The 24610-nt window shown below is 42.0% G+C and overlaps 1 protein-coding gene across 1 annotated transcript in view; it reads left to right on the top strand.

Annotated features, from left to right (window-relative positions):
- NRXN3 (neurexin 3) overlaps positions 1-24610 on the top strand; it is a 1738078-nt gene that overhangs the window by 60362 nt on the left and 1653106 nt on the right.

The following is a 24610-nucleotide window of genomic DNA, read 5'->3' as shown; positions in this document are numbered from 1 at the left end:
TGGTGGGGTGGGGTGGGGGGCACCTTTCTCATCGCATCGAGGTTCCCTCTGCACCCCCATCATCCCCTTGGCTTCTCCATTCCACTCCCCCATTTGTCATCCTGGGCGCTGGCCCTGCTGGGCTGCCTCCCAGAGAGAAGCATGAAACAAGCCATGACGGTGTCGATAATGGGGGTGAATGAAGCTAATTTCAGAGCACCAGAGCGTTTAACTTCTTCCCTAAGCCTCATGCTGGGGCCCCAGGTTGGGGGAGAGGCGTTGGGCTTCTCTGAATTTCACTCTTGAGTAAAGGTTTGATTTTTGTCTTCCCCTCCATCCCCCTGCCCATTGTAATGACTTTCAGCCTTAGCCACTACCCCCACCCCACCCCCACCTCGACCTCCAGTGGTCAAAGGAAGCCCTTGGGGATTTGACTGTTTTCAATTTTGTATAAAAGCAAAACCACTGAAAGAACATGCTAATGTCCTGATGGCAGGGTTCTAACTCATTATACACCCTGAAGAAAACGGCATATAAAGATCTGTAAATTCCGCATCTGCAACCTAAAATATTCAATTATGCAGGGAATGAACTGAGCAGGAAATTCAGCTCAGCTAAGCACAGGGTGGGCTGTGAATGAAGCCTTTTTCTCCTAAATAAAAATTTTCCATATTATCAGCCTAAATCAGGATTCAAGAACTGAGCCTACTTCAAATTGTCTTTTTCGTCACTGTTCAATTGCTACTATTGTGTTTCTTCTGCGTTTTGGGGTGATTGCAAGATTGGTCTACCTGGCCTGGCCCTGACCCCGAAAGACTGTACTTTAATTTCTCTTGTCTATTTCTTTTCAAAATACACATGGGACTCACTGCCTGTGTTCAAGGACCAAAGAGAAGGGGAGGAGGTGTATTTCCATGTTCTGCTGATTTTCTTGGTCTTTTGAGGAGGGTGGGGCGGCACTGAAGGGCAATTGCCCTGTCCCCGACACCCCCATTTTCTTACACAGGATTCATCAGACAGTGTTGCCATAAAAAGGAGTATATGATCAGATCAAGGAACCACCCAGGTCTGAGGGAAGTTTTGTCCAGGAAGCTGCGGAGGTGGACAGTTGAGGGTATATCTGACTTGATAAAGCAGGATAGAAGGAAGCACACTTTCCCAATAAAACTGTATCCTCTAGACCTGAGCCACGACCTGTGATGTGGATATTGGACATTTCAGTGAAGACACGATCTCGTATAGAGCAGATGTCAAGGAACAGAGCTAGAGGGGGTTGGTTGAATTCTCCAGCAAGAGGTTGGGGTGAAGCCTCTCCATTCTCGTAGGTGAGTGAGGGACGCTGTCTCCCCACAGCAGGTTACCATGAGGTGAGTATGAGCAAGGAGCGCTCTTTATGTCAACCAAGTATATCCGGATAGTTTGAGAGAGTTACGCATATCTCTACAGAGTGCGATAACCCACTCTCTAGGAATGCTAGAATTCAGTGGCCCCACTTTGATAACAGGTTCCACCAGGAAAAGCAGGTCCTCAGAGTCCCAGTGAGAAGATGCTTCTACGTTTCCTTGTCTCGTCCTCCCAGCTGCCCTTTAAGAGTTCTAGATTTTCTAGTGGCTTGGAGGTCTGAGGGTATTCATACAGCTGATGTCATAGGGTAGAGTCTAGGTTGATGAGACAGGCTGGTGGCGACCTCTTTAATCCTGACTTATTTCAACCCACTGATACAGCACGGGCATTTTGGAGGGCTAAATTCCAACCCTAGTGTGAAAAGTATCTGGAGAACCTCTGGTGTGTAACTTCCCCACTTTTCCACCTACTATTCAACTTCTTGCCCAGCACTGAAGCATTTAAGAGTAGAGAATTCAGACACACCCATGGATGCGTGCTCTGGGGGGCAGGGGTAAGTCAGGAAACTTCTAGAAAAAGAGTCTTTAGGCAATGACGTAGTGACAAACATGGGTATTGTGAATCCGCCTTTAGAAAGGCTTTCAAGAAAGGATGCGGAATTCTTCCGGGTCGTCAGTGCCACTAAGATTTTAAGGTGCAATTTTTCAGTTTAAGTTTTTTAAGAAGGTCCTTTGACCCCATCCCTCCCCCTCTCATTCTTTTTCATTTCCCACCCCTTGTCCATTCTTGCCCTTATGATGATTACCTCCCTTCCTTTTCCTTATTCCTTCAACGTGAAAGAAAGAGAAATCTGTCTGGTTCTCACTGAGTCTCCGGGATTTGTTTTCGATCCCTATAAATATATGTGGAAATGCTTGTGTATGTTGTGTGTGTACCACCCGTACATGTACGTTACACTCTGGATCCTCATGACTCATATTAACATTGAGAAGATACAGGAGAACTTCGCTTCTCTGAAACGTGGCCCAAACAGTTTTAGTCTGGTTAAGTGCATACGATTTCACACACACGAGGCTATGCATTGCTTCTGCATGCAGACTTGTCTCTAAGGATGGGACTTGAGAAGAGGCTGACGGGAAAAAGCTTAAGCATGTGCTGGTCACACTGTTTAAGCTTCACATTGTGCATTTGTCTTGTGCTGCCTTCTCAAGGTTGTACTGCTGTTGCCACTACTGTTGTGGGGTTTGTTATGTGTGTTACATTTCTCTGTGTGTCTGCAGCATGCTGATGTTTTACTCTCCCTGCTCTCTCTTTCTCTCTCCTGCCGCCTCCATGGTGGACACCATGCTTCCTCTACTTAATTGGACCTTCATTTCTGTAGGTAGAAGTAAAGGTAGAGATCATTTTATTTTTATCATTATAACTATCAATTTGCCTTCTGAAATATTCATATATCCCTGGGAAATTGTTGATTCTGATGAATACAGTCCAGATTATAATGGTGTTTTAAACAACAACATAAAAAAAATCGAGGGCTCTCCTTTTCCTTCAAGGTATTTCATGATTGATGGTTGGGGATTGCTCTGAGTTGGCCTGCCTTCCTCTAAATCCGGAATGAGCCTCCCCATTATGGTGTGCTGTTTCTGTCTGAATGTGCTTGTGCACTGTGGGGAAGATATATTTTACTTAGGGTATTCTAAGATCCCCTCCTGTAAATGTATTGAGGGCACAGGAAAGATGCGAAATGACCTGCCAGTGTTTCCATGACCTGGCAATAACTGAATTCAGGGTGATAGATGAGAATGGGGAGAGGACTGGTGAATGACTGGAAATTGTATAAAATTTGAAATTTGGGTAATATCTGTGGCTCTTTTATCTTCTGTGTTGTATCTCCTGTATTTTTGGGGGAATAAAAGTTTTCTGATTCAGTATGATAAGCTAAGAATGGTGGGACTAGGGGTGTGGAAGAACATAGGGATCCATTGACAGTGGATCCAATGATAATCCATTACGTCATAAGGAGAAAGTGGAGAGACAACGCTGGATTTTAACTTAGCAGGTCCACCTTTTGTGGGATAAGCTGGGAAAGGGAGGGGCGCTGAGTCGGTGCACTCTCTCCGATGCTCTGACATGCCTTTCACTGCTTCACACCTTTGGGTACCACAGTTCACTCATCCATTCCTAATCAAAGCTGTCAGAGACCTGAGCCCAGAGAACCTAGCTCACCAGCTCAAACGGGATTAGCTGTTCAGAACTGAAGGGAGAGGCTAATTGACAAATTATAAATATGTATTTGCATTCAGTTCTCCTCTTTTCCCTTCCTGACTCTCCAGCCCCTATCTCTCTGCAGGCGTGCGCCACTGCTTCCTGTAAAGATTGGCAAATAACAGAAGTAGGGAATGGGAGTTCCGGTGTGAGGATGTTGCAGAAAGATGGGACTGACAAGATACTGAAAATGTTAATTTGATGACTAGTCTGTGAACTGGCCATCTCATTTGAATTTCATGCCTCTCTGGATTTTTTAAAAGTTACGTATGGTTACCTTGGAAGCAGTTCAGTCCTTTCGCTTTGGGATTGGTTGATTGCCTATTTCTTTTCTGCTAATCACAGGTGGATTCAGTCTCAGAAATCTGCTATGGGGAACCTTACCCTCTTAGGAGCTTAAGGAGGTGGGAGAGGGGCACAAGGAAGAGGAATAATGTTGAAAAGGTATATCTAGCCACCCCTCCGCTTCTCTACTTACTGTATTCAACCAAAGGCTTCTAGTGATCTCTTCACAGTCAAAGTCAGCACTCTGTGCCCAGGATACAACCTTTATGAAGCACATGGTCCTGTGTCCAACCCCTAGACCTCTCTCCTTTGCTTTGTCTAATTGCCTAAAACAGGGGTCCCCAGCCTCTGGGATCTAATGCTTGATGATCTGAGTTGGAACCGATGTAGCAGTAATAGAAATAAAGTGTATAATAAATGTGATGCACTTGGATTATCCCAAACCCCCGCACAGTCTGTGGAAGCATTGTCTTCCATGATACCTGCCCCTGGTGCCGAAAAGGTTGGGGACCACTGCCCTGAAACATCCCATCAGATAGATGTCTTTAGTGTTTTTATATTTTGCACATAGGTATCCTTCTCTAGATTGAAGGTGGGAGGAGAAGGGGACGACAGAGGATGAGATGGTTGGATGGCATCACCGACTCAATGGACTTAAGTTTGAGTAAGCTCCGGGAGTTGGTGATGGACAGGGAGGCCTGGCGTGCTGCAGTCCATGAGGTCGCAAAGAGTCAGACACAACTGAACGACTGAACTGAACTGATCCTTCTCTGGCCCCTGCTGCTAACACTGATCATTTCCTATGTGGCCAGACATTGTGCCTTGAGCATTAGATGCTTTTCCACAGTAAATCCTTGCAACTGTCTTATGAGGTAGACGATGGTTATCCTAGCTATATGGGCAAGTAGAACAAGGCTCAGAGAGCTAAATAACTTAAGTCAGGTGGCTGTAAGTGGCAGTGAAACTCAGAATCTGAGTACCTAGCCACTGCTTTATATGGCTTCTCTTGATCCAAGGATGACCTCCATAGATATGCCTCTCAGCTACCTCCCTGGCACCAACCTGGCTTATGTTCCAACCGGCCACTTTGTGTTCATTCTCCGTAACAGGTGTCCGCAGAAATGTTCTGTCAACTGAATATTTCAAGTCAACCTTGGCACCATCTGGCCACAAACCAGATTCTCTAATTTTGTTAATAGTTTCCCCATCTTCCTTATCACCTGGGCTTGAACTCAGCAATTGCTTTTTTTTTTCCTTCTTGAACTTTCTTATTCCCAGCTGATGTTAAGAGAGTTTTTTTGAGATTCTTTCTCAGAATGTCTCTTGCATCTCTGTTTGACACACTAGCTCGGTTCCCAGCCCTTATTGGATTGTTGCCCTAACCTAATTAGTCTTTGTCCTCCCCCAGTCTGTCCAGTAACTGAGAACTGCTCAAGTTCTGCTGTCCTCCATATGGAGTTCAGGATTAACTATCTCACTTTCAAAACCATCACTGATATGGCCTTGTTTACCTTTAACCTGCTAATCTTTGATGCAAAATTGCCAAATATAGTGTACCAAGTAATCTTACTGGACCTTTCCTTGTCTCTTAGTTTTACTTATTTTTCCCTCTCCTCTATAAGAGCTCCTCCTCTCCTGTTTCTGCCCATTGAAATCATACCTAGATTTTATTTCCAGTTGATGTTATGAATGCTCTGCACACTTAGATAGGCTAAGCTCTGTTTAGATATGAGCTCCCCTTCCATGTATCTTTCTAATATCTTACACTAAACTTATTTGGAAATTGGACTACTACACTCTACTAGATCACAAGTATGTTGAAGACAAACATATTCATTTTTTAATGTCCAGATGGGTCCAGCCTGGGAGGTTATACCGTGAACAGACTCAAAATCTCTAATCCCTCTTATCCTGCTGTCCGTCATCTTCCTAAAAGTGAAAATAAAGCAAAATTAAAATTAAATCGGATCATGGAGCTCATCTGCTCAGAAGCTTTTGGTGGATTCTTGTTGTGTAGTTGTCCACGTGCCTTCCCAGCTTTATTTTCCACAGTAACATAGCCCACTGTGCTCCCACCCCCGCCCAGCCCCCTGTCTCCTAAAGTCAGCAGCTCACTCTGCCTGAATCCACATTATGGTCTCCTGCCTCAGGCTTTCACTCAAGCTCTGGTCTCTTTTCCAAATGGCCTTTGATCACCCTTCTCCCCCATCTCCCTTTAAGGTTCAAGCTTCCTAGGTCCTCCAGACTTTGTGTTTCCATTACAAAGTACCTGCCCTAAATCAAACTTAATGTGGGTCAGTTATCTCATCCCGAAAGAACCTTATACACATACTGCAGGCAACTCAGTACTGTGTCCAGAGCTGTGGACAGAACCGTGGCCCTTTTCATCACCCTCTTACCCCACCAACAGAGCAAAGGAGCTCCGCGGGTCATAGAGTCTAGGTCCCTCCTCACCCGGGCCATCTCTTGGCCCTGTGTGTGCAAAGGGCATCAGAATAAATGTGGGAGAGGTCTTTGGACTTTTTCTCAGGAGTTTAAAAGAGAAAAGAATGCCTCAGATTTTGTCATTGTTTTAAAACTGAGTGATGAGGCAGTGACTGTGTAGTGGAAAGAACTATGAAGTTAAATCTACAAAACTGAGCAGGATGTTTAGGCCAGAACAATGTTCGCTACATTCAGGAGGTCGCTGGCTGCACTGGGCCAAAAGCTAACGTGACTTTTAACTAGAAGTAGCTGATGGAAGGAGTTCTTCAGCAACCTTGGTCAACTTTTTGGACTGGATTTTGACTGCCTTTGTCTAAATGTTTAGTGTGTGTTTTGGCCTCTATCCCCCTTTACTTTTTAGTTTGGGGATTGTCTATCCTGGGTCCGATTGCCAAACACTTTCCCTTGAAACTGAACTTGGAATAGGTGTAGTAGATTCAAATGCTTACAGGGGCTTGACAGGTATTATCAAGGAGCAGATCGTATGGTAAGGAAAGTCCTAGTGTTAGATGAACAGGAGAGAGTGGTGGGGATTGCGGCAAAGCGGAAACCACAAATCCTGTCACGTCTTTATTCCGCTCCAGCTGATTGCTGCTATGCAAGAATGTGTGCCCACTGTCACCAGAGCCTCAGGATAAGCCAGAGTAGATTTTATAAAAATGTCAGCTCATGGCATCTTTCTCTCTCTGTATATATAGATGTGTGTATGCATATACATGTATACTCACATGTGCCAAAGGATTTGACCTTTGACTTGGTTTTGACCTTTGACTTGGTTTTGACCTTTGACATGAGGGGAAAAGAGAAGTAAAATATTCCTCCAAAGTTTTTTCCTGAACGTCAGTAGTGGGAGGTGTCTGGCCAGCATGCTTGATTAATTTTCTCTCAGCCCATAGCAGTGGTCAGGGCACCAGGAATAAATCCTACCCTTAACACTGCTGCCGGGGAGCCTGATCCATTTTGGGGGAAGTTGGTTTTGTAGAGTGGAGTGGGCATGGGTAGGGAGGGTGTGGAGAATGCCAAGAATGACCAAGAAAAGTATGTCACTGACACCTTCAGCAATTGCCAAGAACCAGCACAATTTGTAAATAGTAAGAGTGACCGTAGGGTATTTTATTCCTTTTTCCTCTTTCTCTACAGAGCTTCTTATCTGCTAAACTCGGTGGTGTTGACCCTAAGGTGTACTTTAATCCATCAGAACTTAGAGACCCCTTCCAACTTATTTACGTGTATTTTTCCCTGTAGATTTGATCATTGGCCTTTTAATGCTGAACTAATCAAAACTGGCCAGACTGGAAAGAGATAATCAAGCTACATGAACTTGAACATGATTTCATGTAGATTATATTTTGTTGGTAATAACATTTAAAAAGCTGATTTCAGGAGCTGAGGCCCTTCTTGTTCCTGCTAGGGCTCAGGAGCCCTGCAAGTAAGTTACTGTGTTGATAGCCAACTGTTTATGCAAATTAGTAAATGCAACGCCAGCTACTAATTATGAAAATAAACTCATCTGTGGTCTATAAATATCTAATTATAATAAAATAGGGGCAATATTATATTTCCATCTCTTGCCTCATCTGTTTCTCATCCACCACTGATTTGTCCTCTTGACAATGAATAACATCACTTTGTTTTTAAAAGAAGCTTGCTTTTCATGCTTTTTTTTTCTTCTTCTTCTTCTAATGTTTTGAAAGTCTTCAGGGGAAAAATAGATTCATTTTAAACACAAGAAGTAAAATTGCCTGATTTTAGCAACTCTGTGTTTTTGACAGTGATGTCTAAAATGGTACTTGAAAATATGAAGAGGGCTTTTTCCCTCCTTCCCTGTTTAGAAATTTTCATTGGACATTGAAGAATTTTTTAAAAGCAGTTGTTATTTGGAGCATTTTTTAAAATGGATAAATGTGAACAGATTTATTAATAAACTGTACAATGGATTAATGAAATGTTTCAATTCAACTCCAGTTGGCATTACATGTAAAGGAAAATGTTTCTCAGATTTCTAATCAACATTTCTATTTCTTCTTCTCAATTATCAGTTTGGATTTAGTGTTTACGCATAGATTTTGGATCTGTGTATATATCATAAAACACTTTCTCCTCAAAGATGAATGGTGATCTACATACTTGTATAGACTTCTGCTTATCAAGGCAAGTTGGTTCATCTTAGATGGCATAGAATTTTCAACAGAAAATCTGTGTGTATACACATACAAACCTATAAGCCTAACTTTGATCATATCTATAGGATTTTTTTTTTTTTAATTTATTATCTTTATGACTCATCTCATTTATAAAGAATTCAAGCATTTTCTTATGTGCTTAGGCTTGGATATGCCATGGTCTGGTCTATTTTTCAGGTGTGCAGGGCAGTGTATGTACATCTGGGTGTAAGTTCAATTGGTCCGAATATTTACTAATAGGTTTATTATACATAGCTTTTATTTGTAGAATTCTAAAAATAATTTATTCCAGTGTCATATGCATCTGAATTTAGTAGATTGTCTACGTTAACATTTGAAAAGCAGTGGTTTTTCAGCATTCCGCAAAGATGGACAGAGTGCCAACAATGGGCCAGGTCAAGTGCTAGCTATTGAATACATAAGCCCTGCCTTCTGATATCTTGCTAATAGTCAGCAGAGTTAGAAAATGGGTTTCAAGTGTAGCAACCACCTCTCCTTCTAAAGCCTTGAATAAATTCTTTCAACGTGTTATATATGTAGTCTTAAAGTAATTTTGTTTGTTTATCTTAAAGGGAAACCATCAGGTAACAACTCAGTTGACTCATCCACTTTTTACTCAGAATCAGAAAAGAAGTTGCTTTGTATATTAAAAAGTTGGCATTTTTCATTCATTTATTTATCTTTATTGGATGATGGAATACATAGTGTAAATAAAACATATGAAATCCATGCTCTTAAGCATAGAGCTTAAGTATTTTTGACATATATATATATATTTATATGGTACATGTATATATATGTGCCCCTATAAATACTGTCTAGACTGAGATATAAAATGTGTCCATCATCCCATAAGTTTCTGTCCTACCACTTTCTATCACTTATTTTTAATGAATAAATTTTATTCTCCATACTCCCTTTAAAACTATGTATCCATGTAGTGATCAGCAGGCAGTCTCCAGGTTGCTTTAATTTCCATTAACAAGGGTTAACCTTGCAAGACAAGGAGGTATTGTGGTTTTCCCTGTGTGTAAATAGAGGCAGAAACCTTGCCCTCTGGTGAGGTGGAGCTTTGCCCTGTTTTTGATGATACGCAGGTTTCCCTCTGCACAAAGAGAATATCGAATTGATATCATTGGGGTTTTTCTCTTTTTTTCCTAAGGCATTTAGTGGTGAATAGAACAGCAGAGGTAGAAAAGACCATATGCTTTGTAAAAAGCCAGACTAATAGCACTTTTTGATGGACGTCTGATTTTTAGAAGTGCCACATCTTTCATTAAAATTTACATATAAAGTAAGGGCAGGCGCGGTGACATGAAAGCTAATGCAACTTGCCCATCCTGACATAATAACAATCACAAGGAACTGGAGATCCCAGATGGCAGCTTGGCCTTTGCCACCCTTTTAATAAGCTACTAACTGCTAATTATTTCACTCTTTTGGGCAAGTTAATTTACTATTGACTCTTAAAGAGATACTGCTCTTTTTTTCTCCCCCAACGCTGCGCAGAACAGCTCCTTTTACCTGGAGCTGTGACACGTGCTTCTGTGCAGGTTGGAAGCTTTCCAGCTAGTTGGACCAATATTGGCAAGCACTGGTGTGGAAAATGTCACTGAGTAAACAATATTTTCTTGGATCCTTTGAATATAGGGCATTAAAAAAATTCATTTGTCTAAGAATCCATTGTGTGTGCCTGTGTATGTGTGCATGTGTAAGCGTGTAATAGCAGCCAATACAGGGAGAGAGATCTGAAATTTGGAGCCTGTTTAAGAGTGAAAGAACAGCTGCCTTTTAAATGGTTGCTAATTCTGACAATTAATAGTGTTTTGTGAGTGTATGATTTTCTGTGATAGCCGTTAGGAGGGATGATGGTGTGTAATAGCTCATTTCCTCAGCTTTATGGTAATGTGGCACAGCAAAGAACAGAGAACTGAAAGAGAACCAGGTCCCACAAGCTCGGGAGCCCTTTTAAATGAAAAGCCTGCAAAACATGCTTTTTGTCTGTACTTGGACTTCCTTAGGATGATTTTATATTTTAGCACAGATGCAGATTCCTGAATGAATGATGTGCAAGCGGGCTTGGATGCATCAAGAGCAAGTGTTTGGAAAAGAACCTTGTTTGCAATGAACTGTCTGACAATCAAAATATTTACTTAAAGATAAGCTAATGACTGTTTCTTGCAAATGCCGGCAGATCCATTATTGAAATGCGAGTCAGTACTTTGGCTTGATACTGTCCAAAAATAAATCTCAGTCCTCAAATACTTGTGCTTGTGTGGTGTGTGTGTGTGTATTACACTTCTCCCCAAACAAAATGAAAGGTGTATCAAAGGTCGGAAAAATCTCTCAACCCATTTTCTTGAAATATTTAAACTGAACTTGGTGTATTACTGTGACCAGTTGCTGCTTGTTTCTGTTAAGAATCAGTAAGTAGCTTAAAATATGCATTGAAAAAACACATTCTTGAATTATTGGTGACATCTCTGAACATAAACTGATAATGTGAGTTTCATAGTCTAATATATCTATGTTGTTTTTTTGTTGCTAAGTTGTATCGGACTCTTCTGCAACCCTGTGGATGACTAGCCCACCAGGCTCCTCTGTCTATGGGATTTTTCAGGCAAGAATATTGGAGAGGGTTACTATTTCCTTCTCCAGGGAACTTCTTGAATAGGGATCAAACCTGCCTTTCCAGCATTAGCAGGCAGACTTTTTACCACTGACCACCTGAGAAGCAATGTATCTATAGTGACCAGCATTTTACACAGTTGATTGGAGAACTGTGCAACTCACTCAGTACTAACCATTTGCTTATTTAAGTCTGAAGGAACTAGAGATGTTTTAGAATGTTATATTTCTTTAAAACTAAATACCTGGTTTCAAAATAGCCCCAAGGAAAACCCAAGTGTGTGTGAATTGGGGGAAAGTTTGTTCTTTCAAAATCTTGGTATTATATAGTGTGTTCATCCAGATTGCCATTTCCCAAAAGGATTTTGAGAAATGCCAATGGTGTTTCAAGAAAAAAAAAAGGTATGGGAAAAATAAATTCTCAAAACACAGGTTTAAAACAAAGTTAAGCAGGTTTTTGACTTTAGGACTTCTCAGAGTCTTTGTTATGACAATTCAAAATTTGAATCTCTATGAAAGGAAATATAGTTTTCAAAGTTATCCAAATTTATTAGACATGAAATCCTTTTTTTCTAATTTACATTTTGGATGAGGATAGCTAGAATTAAAGCCAATTTTCAGCTGAAAAACTTTGGAAACCTTAATGTGTCTAAATTTTGAAAGAGGCTTTTGGATTTCCTTCACCCCCAAATCCTTTTAAACTACACTTTCTGTTTGGATTTGGAATAGTTTTTTGGATGGGTTAGCTTCAATAGAAAAAATATTGTTCCTGGTAAAATACATAACACAGATGTTAAAACAACTGCAGGTTTAAGAACAGTAGTCTTGTTAAAGTACTCTGTTTGTATTACCTAAGTACTCTAATGGGTATCCATATAGTGTGTGTGAGCAGTGCTTCTGATAAAGGGTTGCTTTACTCTGGGAAGAACTGGTCTCAGCAGAAGATGGGAATATTTCTAGGAACTTTACGTCTTATTTGCTTTGAAATCTGGAGCAGGTTAGCAGTCACTGTGGTTATTTCTCTACTGTATAGCTGAAGAAGTCATTCATCTTCTGTCTCTGAGAGTTTGGCTATCTAGAGCTTTTTTGTTTTTTCCCCAGACAGTGAACATGTAAGTGAAAGAAATTCCTTCTGGTAAGAATGACTTGTATTTTATTTGGAAATCCCTGGCTCAGCTGAGGATCTTGTGGCTCACTCACTGCAGGGCTGAGGACCTTGTCCTATTTATGTGCTATCTGTTCAGTATGAAGTGGCTGCCTTTGATCCATCTGTAGTAGACCGTTTGCCTGGGGCTCTTAATCTGGCCGTGGGGATGTAGTTTGCTGAGCCATTTATACTCTCCATTTCCCCAAGTGACCAATAATGGGCCTCTACAGATGCATTGGCCAAAACTGTTATAAGTGAGATTCCCAGTTTTAAACTAATTGATCCATGTGGCAATTAAGCCACACCAAATAATCAGGTGTGAATACTTCTAATGCATGCCAGCACTATGGAGCAGAAAGAACACTGAGGTAACTGTGAGGAGACCTCATTCAGGGTGCTGAGGAAGAAAACGTGGTAGATTAAAGCACCGATGTTAGTGCTTGACACTTACGTTATATAAATTCATCAAGCCTTATACCCTAATAAGCAAAATGAAAACAGTGATATTACCTACTTGGGAGGGCATTAAGACAGTGTATAGAAAAGGCTTATGCTAGAGTTTGGATCTAACATAAGTAAATATTTTTTATCATAAACGTTAGTTATCATCATAAATAATCTTGTTAGTATCACCAAGGATCTGGGAACTTTGAAAAATTAATCTTTTTGATCTTCTAATCTTTACCTGTAAAATGCCTACTTGGTAGGTTTGTTCTGGTTAGTAATTGATATTATGCAAACAAAAGTGCTGTGCAAATTAAAATGGACTACATTACGGAATTAGTAGTCCATGAGAATAAATACAAGCTCCACAAAATCAAAAATAATATCTGCAGTGTTCATCATAGCATATTCAGTGCCTGTAACAGTGCCTGCCTCAGAGTGGAAATGACTCAGTGTTTGTTGAATGGGCACTAGGAATCACTGAACTGATAATGCTTAGCAGAGTTCAGGCCATCAGTTCAGTTCAGTTCAGTCACTCAGTCGTGTCCAACTCCTTGTGACCCCATGGACTGTAGCACGCCAGGGCTCCCTGTCCATCACCAACTCCCAGACCTTACTCAAACTCATGTCCGTTGCATTGGTGATGCCATCCAACCGTCTCATCCTCTGACATCCCCTTCTCCTCCTGCCTTCAATCTTTCCCAGCATCAGGGTCTTTTCAAGTGAGTCAGTTCTTAGCATCAGGTAGTCAAAGTATTGGAGTTTCAGCTTCAACATCTGTCCTTCCAATGAATATTCAGTACTGATTTCCTTTAGAATTGACTGGTTTGATCTCCTTGCAGTCCAAGGGACTCTCAAGAGTCTTCTCCAACACCACAGTTCAAAAGCATCAGTTCTTCAGCACAGCTTTCTTGATAGTCCAAATCTCACATCCTTACCTGACTACTAGAAAAACCATAGCCTTGACTAGACCGACTTTTGTTGGTAAAGTAATGTCTTTGCTTTTTAATATGATGTCTAGGTTGATCATAAATTTTCTTCCAAGGAGCAAGTGTCTTTTAATTTGATGGATGTAGTCACCATCTGCAGTGATTTTGGAGCCCCCAAAATAAAGTCTGTCACTGTTTCCATTATATCCCCATCTATTTGCCATGAAATGATGGGACAGGATGCCATGATCTTAGTTTTCTGAATGCTGAGTTTTAAATCAGCTTTTTAACTCTTCTTTCACTTTCATCAAGAGGCTCTTTAGTTCTTCTCCACTTTCTGCCATAAGGGTGGTGTCATCTGCATATCTGAGGTTATTGATATTTCTCCTGGCAATCTTGATTCCAGCTTGTGCTTCATCCAGCCCAGTATTTCGCATGATGTACTCTGTATATAGGTTAAATAAGTAGGGTGACAGTATACAGCCTTGACATGCTCCTTTCCTGATTTGGAACCAGTCTGTTGTTCCATGTCTGGTTTGAACTGTTGCTTCCTGACCTGCATTCAGATTTCTCAGGAGGTAGGTCAAGTGGTGTGGTATTTCCATCTCTTTCAGAATTTTCCACAGTTTATCGTGATCCACACAGTCAAAGGCTTTGGCATAGTCAATAAAGCAGAAGTAGATGTTTTTCTGGAACTCTTGCTTTTTCCATGATCCAATGGATGTTGGCAATTTGATCTCTGGTTCCTCTGCCTTTTCTAAAACCAGCTTGAACATCTGGAAGTTCACAGTTCATGTACTGTTGAAGCCTGGCTTGGAGAATTTTGAGCATTACTTAGCTCGCATGTGAAATGAGTGCAATTGTGCGGTAGTTTGAATGTTCTTTGGCATTGCCCTTCTTTGGGATTGGAATGAAAACTGATCTTTTCCAGTCTTGTGGCCACTGCTGAATTATCCAAATTTGCTGGCATATTGAGTGCAGCACTTTCACATCATCATCTTTTAGGATTTGAAATAGCTCAACTGGAATTCCATCACCTCCACTATCTTTGTTTATAGTGATGTTTCCTAAGGCCCACTTGACTTTGCATTCCAGGATGTCTGGCTCTAGGAGAGTGATCACACCATTGTGATTATCTGTTTCATGAAGATCTCTTTTGTACAGTTCTTCTGTGTATTCTTGCCACCTCTTCTTAATATCTTCTGCTTCTGTTAGGTCCATACCATTTCTTTTATTGCACCTGTCTTTGCATGAAATGTTCCCTTGGTATCTGTAATTTTCTTGAAGAGATCTCTAGTCTTTCCCAGTCTATTTTTTCCCTCTATTTCTTTGCCTTGATTGTTGAGGAAGGCTTTCTTATTTCTCCTGGCTATTCTTTGGAACTCTGCATTCAAATGGGTATATCTTTCCTCTTCTCCTTTGCCTTTAGCGTCTCTTCTTTTCTCAGCTATTTGTAAGGCCTTGTCAGACAACCGTTATGCCTTTTTGAATTTCTTTTTCTTGGGGATGGTCTTGATCATTGCCTACTGTACAATGTCATGACCCTCCTTCCATAATTGTTTAGGCATTCTATCAGATCTAATCCCTCGAATCTGTCCCTTCTTCTATATAAGCATAAGGATTCAGTACCATGGACAGCTCCAATCCTACCCTTGATACTATTCTACTTTCAGTAGGAGATCCTCTGGCAACTCCATTGCAAAAGGAAACCATTGGCCTCTTCCTTCAGAACTTCCTGTATTATGAAAAAAAAAAAGTAATCCTGTTAAAGCCTGATTGTTCTTTAAATCTTCAGTGGACGTGCTTGCTGTTTTCTGTGCATATTGAGCTTTGGGATTTCCTTATGTTACTTGATAAAGCTATTTGAATGATAAAGAAAACAAAAACATTTAGCTGACACTTTTTTTTAAGCTGATTTACTTCCCTAAATTTTAGAAGTATATAATTTCAGAGTTGAAAGGGGACTTAAAATTCCTATAGTCCATCCTACTATAATTTTATGAATGACAAAACATGCCGAGAAGGCATAGGTGCTGAGTTTGTTGCTATACCAATAGTTCATGCGCTGTTGGGATTGGCCAGACTTTCTGACTCCTAGAGCTGTTTTCTTTCCCCTCCCATGAAGTTAAGTCTAAGAGGCCACCAAGTTGTCCTAGTCATCTTCGTGCATGAGTGGCGTTTGTTACAGACCCTGCACTGGCTGCTGAGATCGTAACCAATGATGCTACGCAAGGAAGACCTTGATCAGAGTACACCCATACTAAGCGAGGTTGTCTCTTAAATTACTTGACTGCCCTAAGAACTGATGCAACCCGTCTTTGAAGTTGTCAGTAAATTGCTCTGTCTTTCAGGATTTTATAATGCCTTACACCACTTATGGACTTGCCCCGTTGACTGCTTCGTCTTGGCTGAAGTCAGATGGTGACACCAGTTGACTTTAAAAAAGCTTTTATACTCTTTTTTCTTTTTACTGTTCCCATGTTGACAGTTTATAACAGAGTATATGCCTATGAGGAAATCCAGTTGGGACTAATTTTCAAACTGTTACTTAATAATTTTCCACTTCCTTTCTTCCTTTAAGAATAGTAATTTTAGTTACAATTTTTTTTTAACTAAAAAGTAAAAAAAAAATTTTTTTCTCAAGTAAGAATGTATTTGCCTTTGTCGATATCATTTCTTTGTTTTCTTTTAAAAATGTGGTTTCTCCTTTGGTGTTAGCCATGTATCTGATGGGTTAAATTTAGTACCCTTCCATGAGGCAACTTTGGGGGGTGCTGATCAGTGCATGAAATCAGCTCTTAAATTGTCACAAAATTGCCTTCCTTCAGACTGTGTTGATCACAAGGGCTCTCAAGTGTCAAAGTCATTTGGAGAACTGGATAGATAAAATGCATGAGCACTAAGCTTTTTTTCCAGGATAGAATAAATAAATGTGTTTTCTACTATGTGCTCAGCTTTGATAGTGATTTGTTAAAAGGCAAAAAGAAAGGCCATGATATTAAATATTTACAAGAGTGATTTAGTTGTATTATCTTGTGCTCTGCATCTTTGTTTAATGGTGAAATCAGCTACTGTTGAAATAGAGGCCATTAAACCAGTGGTAGTGTGAAGGTCACTTCCTAGGCAAGGTTAAAGTAATTTGTGGAGAATAATGATTTTTGTCAACTTTCCAGATCCCTCCCTATTTTTGGTCAGCTTTCCTCCAAAAATAATAGGAAAAAATGCATTTGAGAATTTACAGGCTCACTTTCTCTTTTGCATCCTTTCTGCCCTTTCTGGCCAACCAGATAGCTGGAAGTCTTTTGTCTATTTTTTGTTTCATCCATTCAGTGGACAGAGGCAGGTCTGTTCTCCCTGGAGATGAGTGGTTGTATTTCCATTTACTGGCTCTTCGGTCAGTCCTTGCTTGGCAGTTTGTTTTAGAGGTAAAGATCATTGCCTCTTCTTTCTTGGCAATAGTTTATCTTGTCTGAAATGATTCTTGCATTTCTCTACCAATTCCTCTTAGACCTAAAGCAAAGATTTGTTTGCTAGTTTATTTCTCATTTCACTTTAAAGAAGTCTCTGAATGAATACATGGCATTATCACCATTTACACTGACAAGAAAACAGAAGTCCAAGCTTACAAAACTAATTACAGAATTCCAGTTGACCCTTGAACAACATGGGTTTGAACTATGGAATCCATTTACATGGGGATTTTTTTTTTTCTCAAGTGTTGGGGACAGGATAAAACAGAGAGATACAGGAAAGTAATGGTGTGTATTAGGATAGGCTAACTGCTGTAACTATAATTTCTGAATCCCAGTGGCTTAATGCTGACAAAAGTTTCTCACTTACATCAGAATTCAGTGCAAATTAGTGGGTGGTGCAGGGGGAATCTCTGCTCCAAACAGACATTCAGGCATTCCCCGTGGCTTTGTCATTTTCTAGAACCTTGTCCTTCACTGAATTCAACTGGCAGATGGAGAGAGTTGGGATGATGAGATGATACAGAGATGGAGATAGAGAAAGAGAGGAACTTGAAGGATTTTTTTAAAAAGATCAAGCCTGGAAGTAATGTGTGGCACTTACTGTTGGCCAGAACTCAATCACTTGATCCCATCTAATTGCAAAAGAGTTTGAGAAATGTAATTTAGCTGTGTGCCCAGGAGGAAAGGGAAAGCAGCTCTGTGGACACCGTGTGAGTCCCTGCCCAGGGGGTGGGTTGTGTTCTGTTCTTGCATCATCTATGTCAAGCCTGCTAGCCTTCTCAGATTACCTTTGTTCAAACACACAAACCAACCAAATGCCTCCATGATTTCTATGAGTTAGTGGGTTCCTGTCCATTCCCTTTTCTATAATACATACGCCATTTTTATTTTACATAAAACCCTACAAAGTTACAATAATGTTTCTCAAATTCATAAGAACCACTCAGGCAACTTGTGAAGCTAAAGTCTCTTAGTTTTATTTGGACCACAGAATCTGCAGGTCTACATTATTCTTATGATCAGGCAAGTTTGAGATACACAGTGTTATACCAAATTCCAAGGAATGTAGCAAACCTTAAAGGAAGTATATGAGACTTTACTAAAAGTATTTTGCAGGATTTTATGTAGTTTGAAACAAGTTTCTCGTTTATCTAAGCTTTTAAACCTCTTCGTTATACATGAATTTTTGTTGTAATTTTTGTTTTAAGGGGTTTAATCTTGAGTTGGCATCCATAAACCAAAAGCTAGAAGTGTGTTTGAAATCTTAGCCTGAGTTGATAGTGAGGCCAAATGCATGATTCACAGGGTTTTATTTTCTTCTTATCACTGGATAGGAATATCTCAGCATGTTTTTCTCCCTGTTTATCACCTAACAAGGGACACCCTCGATTAAGAGAATTCTTGTATTACATTAAGACAATAGATAGGAGCCCATTTTCGATAGACCTGCTTATTTTCTGTGTCTGACTTGTGTACGGTTAAATGATGACAGCCCATTTTAACTTTTCAATGTGTATTATCTCCCTCTATGTGTGGGAGCCATACAAACCATGATACTGTGAAATGCACCCCTTTTCTGTAAAGCTGTGCCTTTATTCCTCGTAGAGAGTGGTTGGCCACACTGTACTTCTAGAATGAGTGTCGGAGTGTGGATAATTCTGGGCTTGTGAGTTTTTTCTTTCTCCCATTTTATCTGCCTCTTTCTGTGTCTTTGTGTGTGAGTCTATGATTACTATTGAGTTTTTCCCCTAACTGCCAGCAATTATCTCACAGGTGGAGGGCTTAGGAAAGAGCTGAGAGAATTGCACTGGGATTAGAATAAGCGACCCCCACCCGCCACGCCCCCCGCCCCTGCTTTAAATATAGTGAGGGAGGGAGTAGAGTCTTGGAGGGCAAAGGCAGAGCTGGGGGGAGGGGTGGACAATTTGCTTCTGATATTTAAATCCCTAGATGGAGGGAATAGGGAATTCCTGATGAAAGAAAGCAGAAATTCCTGATGAAAGAAAGCAAAACCGAAGCTGGTCTGGGGTTGTTGTTTTGTAGAGCTGGGGATAGAGGAAGGCGAGGCTGTGTTTCTGTTCCATGCCAACCTCTTCATCCAAGAGATTTTATTTATTTATTTGATCTGACAATTTATTTGGAGAGGAGGAAGGGAGCCAGGAGCATCTAATATATGCTCAGACCAAGAGAGTTTTTGTGAGACATTATCTTCCTTCCCAGCCGGAAATGATTTATTCACCTGATATGTCAGTTAGGATGCTTTCAGCTGCAAATAACAGAACTTTGAGCTCAGCTGCCTTAAACAACAAAGGGAATTTATGGGCTCAGTTCTTGAAAAGTGTAGTAACTCAAATAATATGACCAAGAACTGGTGTCTCACTTCACCCTTTTTTTTTTTTGGCTTTGCTTTCTGGGTGTTGGCTTCGTTCTTGGCAGACTACTGCCTCTGGGAACTTGACACGGCTGATGGCCATTTCCAGGATGACTTGCTTCTTGATTCCTGTAAATAAAGAAGAGTAACTCTCTTCCCTAGCAATTCAACAAAAATCCTGGAATTTCAAACCAGTTGGACCACCTAGGTCACATGCTTATTTCTGAGCCTATCACTGTAATCAGAGTGATCACAGGGATGGGATTTGTTGGTATCTTAGGCCTGACTCACATTCTCAATTCCAGAACTGACAGGAAGAGTTGGCTTTTCCTATAGCACATGGGATTCAGGGGGATTCTGGATATGCCACCCCAAATTTTGGGAATAGGGGAGTGGAAGCAGAAGCCTACTTCTGCTCCTGGATAAAATTTCAAAATCAGAAGCCAAAGCCAATTAAGTCCTTAATCAAAAAATCACGAAACTGGGTGTGTATCATTCACCCTCAGCCTTTGGCTGTCACGTGGTCCTGTCTCATGAGGAGGGGATGTCAATGGGGGTGTGTGCACCAGCAGAGGCTGCATCTGGAAGCAAAGAGCTGGGAGAGGAAGGCCACTGGTGACCTGGCATTGCATAATCAAGATGTCAGCGTTTTGGGATCTTGATGTGAAAAGAGTCAGGGAAAATGTCCATGGGAATGGAGTGAATGCTAGGCCCAACTTGCTTTAGGCGATACTGATGTGGTGGAGTCTTTTCCTCCTGCTTTGACCTCAGGCTTCTGCTTAGGTCACCTGGCGTGGATTGCTATTGATGGATAGCTGAGTGAGACAGCTCTCTAGTCTCAACTGTGTTTTCAGCAGAGTGGCTCTCAGTAAATATCTCTTTCTCAAATGCCTTGTCTCATCCACGGAGTCTTTCTCTTTAACTGCTGCTTAATCAACTGCTGCCCCCCATAGCACACCAACCTAATTCTTAGCCACACATTTTGTCTAGGTTTTGGAGGCAGTGCCTCTTCATTGTGACTGCTGGCATTAGCTCCACCTTGACCTGGGGCCAGCGTTCTCATCACCTGCCTGACACCCCACCGTAGCGGGGACCTTTGGCCAAAGCGAGCTGCCAGTGTGGCAAGCAAAACAATGAGTCTTGAGGGGCTGTAGCTGGATGGACCTGGTTATTATGGTCTGCAAACCAAGCACCATGAGGGCAAAGCCCCCTCGTTAATAGGCTGCTGCCCCTAGTAACGAGGGTGTATTTGACCTTCCTCAAGCTTCTTTCTAGACCAGTCCTTCTCACAAATTAATGTGCATGTACATCATCTGGACATCTCATTAAAATGCAGGTTCTAGTTATGGAGGTTTGTGGTCGATGGAGACTGAGATGCTGCACTTCTAACAAGCTACCAGGAGACGGATGCCCATGACACTGCCCGTGTGTGGATCATAGTTTGGAGGAGCAAGTCTTTAAGGTCATCACCTTGAGTGATCTTGCAAGTGAGACCATCTGGTTCTCTGATAAGCCTGGATGCAGAGGAGGAGACCAGCACTCCTTTGGAAGTAGTAGGGAGACCTGCGACTTAAATTCCTAGAAATCATTTGTTATCTTCAGGCACCTGAGCAGGTGACTGATAAAACTCAAGCCTTCTCATCCTCCTTGGGTGATAGACGTGGAGTGATAATCCTGGGCTCTGTCTCCTGGTGTGATGGGGTATGATGACATTGGCTTATCTCCCAGGAGCTTAGAGAACATTCAATCATGGCATTTGTGATCGGTATTCAAGTGCTATTTCATCAGTCCCACAAGTTGAGGGACATGGAGGGGGATAGCATATAATTCAATCTCCAGCATACTCCACTTCATGTGCCTAAAGGAATCTGTATCAAGTTACCTCCCAGACTTTGCACAACTCACAAACTCCCATTCTATGGTGATTGTAATTATCAACAGGAAAGAACATCAAATGTGTCTCAGTCTCAAGTCCCACTCCCTTGCCCAAATTCCTAAGAGTTCCCCTTACGCACGAATGGTTGCCGTGGGTCTGCATTCTTGCCAATGGGGGGCTGAGGCTGCAACCCCGCACATGGGCTGTCCTCCGGGTATGATCTCAGTCAAGTCTGTTTCACAAATGCAGTCTTCTGTTGCCTGTGCTCAGCTTTATTTAATCTCACTCTCCCTGTTTCCTGTCTGTATAATCCCCCAGTAGGAATCAGATCTAAACAAAACGTAAAGGAGAAAATGTGTAAGAAATATAATCTGACAGTATAACAAAGCAGGATGCTTAGCTGTCCAGTTGATTCCATTGCTTTATTTGGACTAGAGGGAGGAGGAAACACGCTGCTGGAGGAGCAGAAGTGAATTAGGAGGCTTTTATTGCACAACTGGTTGCTTGTGATTGCGTTGGCTAATGGATTTATGATGAAGCTTGGCTCCGATTTTCAGCTGGTAGTTGCCTGGGTTCAGGTGTTTACCTGGTGTCTTTAGGGCTGCTGTATAACCAGCTGTAAGTGGAGCTAGTTATTCAATCTGCTCGGAGAGCGGTTACAGTGTGGGTCTTCGGGCTTCCCTGGGGACTAATCCAGCCGCAGGAGAGTCAGAGAAAACACACACCATGTGGGTGGAAGGGGGAGCCCTCGCTGGGATTTTGGTGGTTATTATAGTTACAAATGAAACTGTTTGAAACTTAAATCTGAATTTCGGCAGCAGGAGGAGAAACATGGATGGAAATGAATTATGTATTCCATTACTGGGGTCCCGGAAGCGTGGAGTGGATGTTAATCTCCTTCGCACAGGAGCCTCTGAGCAGCTTGAGGTCGTCCGTGTAAGATCTGACCTTATCTGCTCCTGGCCAGACACCTCGGCTTCGATTAATTTGCCTTGAGAATAATCCAAATAAGACCCTTTACCTTGCTGTTCATATTTGCCTAGCATGTGGTCAGAGGAACCAAAAGTGCTTGCGCCTGTGATTTCTTCTAATCCTGTAGTTTCCAGGAGGTCTGGAAGGGAGAGGGAGAAGCAGGCAAGAGGCAGCTCATGCTGAGTGCTGGGGATGCGGTGTGGATTTCCCTGTGACACGCTCCAGCTGAATCTGCACAGTAACCCAGGGACGGCACTTCTAGTGTTCCCAGTCCACTGATAGGCATGTAAAGAGATTCAGCATCTCACCTAAGGTCACCCAGCTCTGAATTATCCTTCCTGGGACTCAAGTCCAAGCTGGTGTCGCACCCCTATCTTGCCTTCTTTCCGCTGCCCCAAGGTGTCGGATACAGTGACAACATTTAAAAACTTTCCCCAGGCTAGGAAGGGATAATCAGAGAGTTCAGTAAAATCACCAGTAAAAACAGAGCAAAACCCATTTCCCCATAATTCACAGCCCCCTCCCCCACTCCATCCTGGTCTCTATTTCCTTCTGTGTTCATAAATATTTGTACGTGCAAATTCTATTTTCCTTTCTTTCCCCATCCCCTGCTTTTTTTTTTTAGTGAGCACAATGACTTTTATTAAAAGTTTCCCTCAAGGCTGTCTGCTAGATTTAGCTTATTCTTGTTGATAAAACATTTCTGAGACAGCTGCCTAAAGGAAAGCATGGCAGATCTAGATGCCTTGTACATTTCTGTCCTCGGTCATCAAGGCAGGGAAGCTGGTTCGATGGTAGAGAGACAGGGAGGAGGGCCCCGGCATACTTATTCCCTCCATAGTTTTGAAGTTGCAAGGTGTCTGAGCCAGTGCAGACAGGTATGCATGTGATGGGGCTTTGTGCCTTCATGGTTTCCATGGCTTTCAAAGCATCGCTTGTTCCTCTTCTAAATCCATTTGCTCAGTGTCAGAGATTTGTGGATCATGATGTTGGATAACAAAGAGCTGCCTACCTAAAGGTGCCCGAGCACAGATGGAACGGCTCTCTGAAGGCACATCAGGGAGGGGCTTTCAGTCCATATTTTCTGCTTTTGACTAGTCACTTTCTTCACTGAACTTAAGATCAAACTCTGGTTTCTTCCACACTTCTCTTTCCTTTTCACCACATTCCCTGAATCCATACAGCAGCCTTACTTAATTGGCTCCTGAATTCCCCTTTAATACAAGCTGAAACTCTTAATCGAGCCTCCATGGGTTATTAGGGGCTGAGTAGACAGCATGAATAACCCACTCCAGTATTCTTGCCTGGAGTGGAGAATCCCCATGGACAGAGGAGCCTGGTGGGCTTACAGTCCACGGGGTCGCAAAGAGTTGGACACAACTGAGCGGCTAAGCACACAGCCCAGATAACATGAATAAGATAGGCCTGGCCCTTGCTTCTGAACGCTTACAGTTTGGAGGGGAAGACAGCTGTCACACGCGTAACTGCACAAGCCGTGGATGTTGGGAAAAAGCATTGCCAGGTGAGTGCACTAGGGAGGTGGGCCTAGAGAGCAGTGATCATTTCCCCTGGACTTCAGCTCTGCTGGAACGTGCAGCTCTAGAGTCCTCCTCCTTGCCCTGTTACTGTGCGGTAAAGCACTCTGGAGCCTGGGCGTTCCAGCAGCCATACTGCGTTATATCATGTAGCCTTATTAGATTTCTCTTTGTTCTCTGGTTGTCTCTGCTGTGATGCTGGCCTTGATATACAATCTTTTGTAAGAGTGCAGACAGATCTTCCCTAAACTCTGGGCTCCAGATGTCACGCTCCCAATGAAACACTTTTTACGTCTCCCACTCGCCCCCTCACCGTGATAGGATACCCTTACAGGATAATGTCCAAGCTCCTTAGTCTTGCACTCAGGACGCCACAGTTTGGCCTAACCTCAGCTCCCTTCCCATGTGTGAAACCCTTTGCCAGCAGCAGGACCTGCTAACTCAGGACCCTTCCATATCCCAGGTGCAGTGTTTTCTCTGGGGCTCTGCTCATTTGCTTCCCCTTTAGCGTCCATAACTTCTCCCCAGCTCTGGCCATCTGTGGGAGTTTAATTCAAGTCTCAGTCCCTCTGGCACCCTTTCTCTGACTGTCTCAGCTCTTCAGAATGCCACAGTGCTTTCCAGAACCACAAACAGATCCCTTACCCTATATTGTCCCTGTCTATAGTTTATATCTCTCTCTTCATGTCTCCCCA

This window comes from Bos mutus, chromosome 10 (assembly GCF_027580195.1).
Source record: "Bos mutus isolate GX-2022 chromosome 10, NWIPB_WYAK_1.1, whole genome shotgun sequence".
NCBI lineage: Eukaryota > Metazoa > Chordata > Mammalia > Artiodactyla > Bovidae > Bos > Bos mutus.
The sequence above is the reverse complement of the archived record's forward strand: the minus strand, read 5'-3'. Positions and strand labels throughout refer to the sequence as shown.